At 35.3% G+C, this 8,642-nt stretch overlaps 1 long non-coding RNA gene across 1 annotated transcript; it reads left to right on the top strand.

The window, feature by feature from the left end:
• The first annotated feature begins 313 nt into the window (after nt 1–313).
• On the top strand, nt 314–3,195 carry LOC130054027 (uncharacterized). The gene is made up of 2 exons (XR_008802281.1): nt 314–825; nt 2,602–3,195. It is a non-coding gene; the product is annotated as an uncharacterized LOC130054027 (long non-coding RNA).
• Nucleotides 3,196–8,642: the final 5,447 nt, after the last annotated feature.

Below are 8,642 nucleotides of genomic sequence, written 5' to 3'. Positions count from 1 at the left end.
CCGTACGAGAGGCATTAATAATGATACCATGTTATAGGTTGGTGAAGAGGCCATGAATTATTAGTAATCAATACACATCCAGACAATACTACGATAAATATTTAGTTTATATGAACATTTAATTCAATAGCTAAAATTCGATATATGACTATATTAATCTTTTCTGTGAAATCGCATGTTCGTCTGTAAGAGAACCGATTTATTGGCATAAAACATTAATAATGCATATCCTACAAAGTTTGGTAATAAAACAAGCAGAATTAAATGTGTAGCAAATTAGTTTAGACAGGAAACCAGACATGTGCAACAGATTGCATGGGCACCCACTGCACGCTGTGTCGTCTAGCATCTTCTAGAATAACAGAATATCGACACAAAACGAAACATACAATTTCGCGTTGCTATCTACCCTTGGGGACAGGATGACGAAACTACTAGGTTAGCATTACAGAAGCATAGGCAGGGCAAATAGACCAATAGAACATTCAATTACACGGGCTGAAATTGACAGGAAACTCGGAATTTTAGCGTCAGAGACAATTGTTTCCATTGGTGGCTTCTGGTCGACCCCTGCTAATATTGCTATTATTTAATTGATTTTTACTGGTGCCAAATAATTTGGTAATCGTATATCTTATAGTTTTGCTTTCTTGGACTCTGCTGTGGCGAAAAAAAGAAGATAATGTTAATGCACTTCAAAGGTTGCGACCAACTATTTACGGATCACGCGACAAATGAAATGACAATCTGTTGTTCACTATTTATTTGATGGAAAGTGGTTTTCTTCTCGCAAAATAATCTCGAGACTTGGAGACAATGTGCAAGGTATGTGATTTAAGATTTATAATTTAAATAGAAAAACGTGAACGGAATATATTTCAACTTGGATGTGATATATATTTAAACTGGTGAAGTTTTAAGTGTATATATATAGTAATATTATTAAAGGTAGATATATTCTTTATTTAAAGATAAGATTTTTTTTATCATAATTCTTTTGTTTTCTGAAGTCAATCTTCTATTACAGTTATACATGTAAATGGGACTTTGCATTTACTTCTACTAGTTGCAATCGACAAACACGATAAAGCTTTTAGTTCCATAATTTTGTTCGATTTTACAATTCATGCATGGTTTCAAAATTTTTGTTAGCACGAAACAATTGAGATGTTGAATAATGAATGGTGATACACAACATTTGCAGCCAGAAGTTTAAATTGATGGTTTGCGTTCACAAGAAAAAATCGATTGGAGGGATATTAACTGATTATCTAGTAATGAAACTGTGAAACAACATCATTTTATAACCTACCACTCGTAACATTGTTTTTACGAGTGACGAGTCCGTATCGGATGTCTTTAAGCTAGTTATATCTCTAAACGTTTCTCCCTCATCGCTTCATCAGCTGATTTGTCGCTTATCATCAGTCAACTGTAACCCTGCATTAATTAATGCAATTCTATGCACATAGAATTAATTGATTTTAGGTACGCTATACAGAGAGGCTTCAAAGTTCGATTGAATTGTTTAAATCAAATTAGTTTTTACTTTGATGACAAATGTTAATCCAATCGTTCTGCTGGAAAAGTTTGGACTATAGAAAAATAATCAATAGTATCTTTTGTGAGGTCGATATGGTTTTGGATTGACCTCTTCAATAGGGCTCACGGTTGCATATTATTGACCTCATCAAAAGGGTCCATGGTTGCATCGTTTTTCTATTCATTGTGATATCCCCAACATGTTGGAGACATGCTGCCTGTCGTAATAAATCGTATAACTTTGCTACATTCTCATTGAATGCGTTCTGTTTGTGACACGAGGCTGGTCTGTTTAGCTAAGAATGTAAATTGGTTGTGAATCAAGGTCATGTCACTAAGATCACGCTCAGGTCAAGAAATTCACTGCCGCAGGGTAGCGGTAGTTTGAATTTATCCTAAAGAGAAATACTACGTTAAAGTATAATCAATCAAGGTAGAAACTTTGATACTTTTATCAACTACCTTAAAGCAATAGTAGCTGTCATTTTGGTGTCGAAAATTTGTTGCGAAATTGTGATTTACTATTTCATTGAAAGAAAAGAATAAGGTTTATAAACTTTTGTCATTAATATTTGTGTTAGAAAACATATCCAGAGGCTCCGAATGAGACAAAATTACATTATTATCTTCCCGTACAAAAATTAATTTCTATATAATGCGATATATTCAATAGAACCAAAATCTTTATTTTGATAAAATCTTAAACTTAGTTTTAATTTTATCAATGACATGGTTAAAGTTACATACAAAATCCAGTTAATTCTGCTATCTCAATTTTTTTCTTTCTTCGTTGTTCAAACGTACTCTCTGGTCATTTAGAACTGGTGTCATTTCTCGCCGGTTTGAAGCCATTTTTATTTAAGTCTGTTCGGCGTCTATAGGATAGATAGCACCATGTGCATAAGGGGAATCCCAACATGATGTATGTAACTCGGACACAACTGTCTAAATCTAGGTCTGATAGAGCCCAAAACAACAATTACTAAGAGGTATTTGATATTCTTATTTTTCTTAAACTTATGGTAGGGTAATGTAGTAACAAATTGTATTTTGTTACAGCTACCGATGATCTTACCTCTGGAACTGGGCACGTGACTGTCACGTGATTTTATCTTCTGAATTTGCATTAGAAATGGACGAGTGACAGAAACAGAAACACCGATTCAAAACCAAATAATTGTGGTTAAAACAGTTGAAATAATGTATGACATGTCGTACAGATGCGAGATAATTTTGATAAAAGTGTTATTACAAGGTGGGCAAACTTTGTCCAAATTTGGACCATGCCACTTTAACCATGTTTGTTTGGGGGGGGGGGGATCTTAGTGTGTGTGTGCACCTTTAGCTATCGCTTTGAAGTATTACTTTTTACAGTTTTGGGGTTCATTTGTTCTTAATACACGGATTGATCAACTTTTAGTTTCATGAATCATTGACAAAATACCTCAATTTAAAAAATTGAAAGGTATGCCCGCGTGAAGTGTCGCAGTTCATACCCGTATGTAAAACTTATACGGTTGCTTCCAATTTTGATGCACCAGATACGCATTTCGACAAATGATGTCTCTTCAGTGATGCTCAAGCCGAAATTTTGGAAATCCGAAATAACAATAAACTTGTATATATTTTCAAAAATAAAACATATTTTATATATTTACATTCTACTTTCATTTCTGTTGAAATTCCCGCCTGTTAAATTAGATGAACTATGTTTATCAAAATCACAGGCCATTATGTCGCTTGAGTTCGAATTTACTAATAAAGAGTACTCATTACTAGTAAATTCGAACCAAGGCGACATAATTGCCTGTGATCAAAATTCATACGCGCATTGTTCACAACTACAGCGCATTCATGAAGAAATGGCAATCACTACAATTTGTAAATGTCTCAAAATCAAAAACATTGGGAACGTAAATATATATCACTGTTGAAAAATAGACTCATGATCAAAAGAATACATTTTTGTAGCTTGCGAGATGAATTTTGTTACACCCCAGCAGATCCAGGTCTTAATTAACTCTTTTATCTTAAAATCATAGAAAACGAAATTTAAATATTGACTAATTGTAAATCATAGAAAACAAAAGTAAATATTGACTAATTGTAAATCATAGAAAACAAAAGTAAATATTGACTAACTGCTGGTTGAGGTATTTTGTCATTACAGTGGTGAGCATCTCGCTGATGATTTACTATACTTATAAATTTTTAATTTTACTATGTTTTCGAGACATAACATAAAATTTGGTATTTGAATATATCCACTCCACAAAACAAGGAATTGGCGTTGTATCTTATTATTCTGATATTCTTAATGTTTGCGTTCCAGTCGAGATTGTTTTCCCATTCACATCAAGATGCGGCGCCGCGATCGAGGATCAAATTCGTAACCTCCCAACGCCCTAACCACAAGGCTGTCGCGACCAGTATATCTGATATCTGTTTTCAACAATCTCGTTAAAGTCAGCATTTTGCAAATTCCAATTTGGTTATAATGATCTTATTTGTAAATACAACCTATCATTAGGTCGAAAGCTGTCTGGCGTGTTTCATACCAATTGCTAGGCTGTTCTTCACATACTGATTTTGACTACGGGCTACTTTGTTTGCCTGATCAAGGTAGAGGGCTCGTGGCGGGTGTAACCTGTCAACAGGGAATCCTTACTCTTCCAAGGCACCTGCTTCCAATCCTGGTGTTTCCAGGAGTCCGTGTTTGTCCCTTTCTCGATTTTGTGTTTTGATAGGATTTATGAGATTGATCACCATTCGGTACATATATTTTCACCTTCTCAGTAGACCCTACATGTACATGAAAGGTGAAGATAACGAACACTGATCAATCTCATAACTCCTATAAGCAATACAAAATAGATAGTTGGGCAAACACGGACCCCTGAGTATACCAGAGGTGGGATAAGGTGCCTAAGAGGAGTAAGCATCCACTGTTGACCCGTCACATCCGCCGTGAGTCCTGTATCCTGATCAGGTAAAGGGGGATATCCGTAGTACATGTAAGTATCAAATTATATTTCTGATAATTAGACATTGTTCATTTCATAATTAAAGTTTTGACAGCACGGCATTCGTATGTTTATTTTTTAATTATCTATGTTGATATATTTAGATACCTTCATTTCCAATGTTTTAGCCTGTGATATCTTTACAAATTGTAATGAAAGTCATTTCCTCAAGAATGCGCGTATGAATACAGAACTTCTTGATAAATATAGTATACACGTATCTATTTTACGGCTGGGATTTCCGACAAAAATGGAATCAGAATGTATATATAGAAAAATAAATTTCACTTTTGATACATGGGGATTTGAACTTCGACGCTTCACGCTGGCATACTTCATGAAGCGTAATTCATGAAGCCCGTTAGCGCTTCATAAAATATTCTGGCGTGAAGAGTCGCAATTCATTTCAAAAATGAAATTATTTTCTAAATTAATCCTCATGTGAAGAAAAGATTTATTTGCATTCAGGATCTTTAATAATGAGAAAATCTCAAATCACAAGGTACCGATATAAAGAGTATCCTTTTGATCTATACCATACAAATGGTAATGCCGGGTTGGAACGGAACTGTTTTTTCTCAGATATTACTTTACCACCTTTATCTATCCAACCTATGAGACAAATTGATGGTAATCTTCGCTTCGCTGGGACTTCCAGCCAATAATAACACGTGACACAAATGAGCGCGACAGATTCTCTCATCTATCAATTATTTATAAAATTGCTCTGTTAGCATGTGTTTGTGCATTTCAAATCATACAAGCAAGTAAAGACATGAATGAAATCAAACTCTGTCCATCCTGTAATGTTCTTCTGCGATACACACATGCAAGTTGAGTGCTTGTTTTAATGGAGAGGGATTGACGTCTGCTTCTTGTAATTAGTAATGATATCATGCAGTGTAAGCCTTTTTCAGTAAGGATTATCTACAAGGAGAAATATTTGTTCTGTTGCCATGTCTAAGGTAGGACACATTCTTTATTTATGAAATATTGTATGTTTAATTTCCGATTGATTTGGAAGAACTCTATCCTTGTAAGATGTGGACGGGCTATATAAATGACAAAAATAGTCAATGGCAGCAAATGAATTCTGCACTGCGTTACATGTGATTAATGTTACTGAAAATATTTCATTTTCCCTTTCATCTGTATATTACCTGTAGTAATATAATAGTCAGGGATCATATTAATGTATCTAAGATAAGGTTCTAACTGGAATATTCGACATCCATTGATCGCATCCTTTTATGACAAAATCAACCCTTTGAACTATTTCACGTTTTACCTTTCACAAAACTAAGTGTGTTTATAAATCGTGCTCTACATAGCTTGTTCCTCCGAAGTCAAACCAATTCTTCTGGACCAATCGTAATTTTTAAAAAAAATCAGTAACTATGGTAAGTTTTATTTCAAATGAATTCTCCTGCCCTAAAGAATTTTGATAAACCCACAGAATGGGTAATATCTGATGTTGGAGCAATTACGTAATAGAAGGAGCGCAATGCAATGCTTGTCAAGAAATAGAACCTTTTTCTACTTGCTTCTAAAGGAAAATAATGCTCGAAACCTTTTTTTATTGAACATTAACAGAGGACATCCCAGATAGAATGTCTAGAATGAAGAAATAATTGAGTTTATCAAAGTAAAATCATAAATTGAAAGCAGCTTTTATGATCAATTATCAGCAAAGTCTTGCTTCAATAAACATTTACGTCTCCTCGTGCAGACAACTTTGCTAACTCCGTTATGTCCTTCATTGGTGTTTAAGGAAAAAAAATCAAGCATTTCCTCTGTCTTTTAAAAGCATCTAGAAAACATAGTGAGCTCTCATGGAAATGTGACCATTGTGTAAATGCAATTTTCTTCAAGTAAAAGATATAGAATTAAAGTGTTTAAAGCCTAAGATTCCATGTTCCCGAAATGGAGACGAGCATTTTTATGCATACAATACGATATTGAAATGTTGCAGAGGGACTGAAATTGGGCTAGAGCATGTTCATGAAGAAAACAATCCAGTTTAAATTAGGCGGAACTTTATAAGCAGTGTAATGGCTTGTAGATAAGTTTATTTTTTGTGCAATTGATATGACCCCCCTTCCTTCGCAAACAACTTCCGGACGTCTGTTAAGAAGTCCTAAATGCTATTATACAATTACTTGCCGGGGCTGAATTGATTCAACTTATACCAATTGTGAGCTAATGGGAAAAGGGTGTCATCTCTGGATATTTCTTTGTATGTACGTACCTTCGAGAATTTTCCACTCATTGTGAAACGTTAACAGACAATGGTGAAGTGCAATGTTCCACAAATTTAGACCTATGCGTGGCGCTGAGGGCCAAAGCAGAGAGGGTTCTAAAACGTACCTGCCGCAACACGGGACCCTTTGGTAAGGTCATATCCGAAAGACCTGCGTTTGGCTAAGGGGCAATGACTACCCATTTTTACGTTAAAGGTTTGACGAGGCCATGACTCTAGCATGATTCGAAAAATCAAAGGTGAAGTAGTGCTCTCTCTCTCTCTCTCTCTCTCTCTCTCTCTCTCTCTCTCTCTCTCTCTCTCCTTCCCTCCCCCTCTCTCTATATAAAGCACAAAGAATGCAATGATCTCTTAAATAAACATGACTGCCCTATGTGAAAAAATATTTTAAATAAAGCACCGAAAATTTCATTTTATATATTGGATTCATCGGCATCGAAAACAAGTTTTATTGATTTGACCGTTATCTCTCTGCATAAGAAATAAATATTTCAAAATAATATGTTGTTTCAAACAACCAGCCTGAGAATTGTTTGCACAACAAACTAGAAATTAAGTCAAAATTATGTTTCTTAGTTTATAGTATATATCTGCATGTCTGTACTATAATTAGCTTCAATACCTCGTTGTGGATGCAGGTACTTGACATTACGAATGCTTTATATGTTATATAAATGGCCGGTTCTATGGATTGTATAGGTCGTGAGTTCTAGTCCCGGTCGTGCCATGATCGCGTCAAATCTACATTTGTAAGATGTAACATAGGTATAGTGATTGCCCCTTCGCCAAACGCTCGGCATATAGAAGTGACAATCCCGGGTCTGTCGGATATGACCTCACTTCGCCTACAGCTGGTGACGTCTCAATATGAGTGAACAATTCTCGACGGGACGTAAAACAAACCAAGAAAGAAACGTAGATTGTCAAGTTGGCTCTGGTTTTTGTTTTTTGTTTTGGTTGTTGTTTTCTTTCAATGTTTTCAACTCCATCTTATTTTGTATTTTCAGGAAAAGTTTTTTTCTTTGTCCAGCAATTTTCTCTGTCACGCCATATCGTCTCATGATTTACTTATTCATTGTCCCAAGCAGATCTCTTGAGATCTTCAATGGTATTCCACTGTCTAGAGACCGCGTAGTGATGCACGAACTCACGCAACATGCTTTGGAATACATAGAATATGTATTTAAGTTTTCATAAGCAACGTTCAATCTTTCGTTGATATGTAATTACAAAGACACCAATTGTCTAACTCATAATTGTTTGTACTGTTAGATACGTATGAAGTGCTCCGAGCCATATTCTGTGGTAGTTTTACTCTTTAAAAGACGCGAGACATGAAATTCTCGAAGGGGCAATAAAACAAACGGATAACACTAAGAAACACGCATCACTCTTTGCATATTTATTTTGACTACGGATTACTCCGTTTACCTGATCAATATTATTATAGAGCTCAAGGCGGGTGCAACCGATCAGCAGGGGATGCTTTCATGTACTCCTCCTAAGTACCTGATTCCACTTCTAGTGTTTACAAGGGTCCGTGTCCTCCCGAATTTCAAGTGTTTATATCTTCACAGGATTTATGAGATCCTTAACTTTTCTGTTATATTTTGATTAAAAATAGGTGTCTACATAATTGAACTACAGTGATTGTGTGCTTTTGCTAAAATCACGGAAGTTAAAAGCGCTAAACTTTAGTGCAGATTGATTGTTTTAGCCTTGACAAAAGGTATCATGCATGTAGAGGAGTAGGCTACAAACGGTTATTGCTGTCTGATGAAACAGTTTAATCATTCTAGATGGACGGTTTACAACAA

The sequence above is a fragment of the Ostrea edulis genome, chromosome 4 (assembly GCF_947568905.1).
Source record: "Ostrea edulis chromosome 4, xbOstEdul1.1, whole genome shotgun sequence".
NCBI classification, from domain to species: domain Eukaryota; kingdom Metazoa; phylum Mollusca; class Bivalvia; order Ostreida; family Ostreidae; genus Ostrea; species Ostrea edulis.
This window is presented reverse-complemented; position numbering and strand designations above follow the sequence as displayed.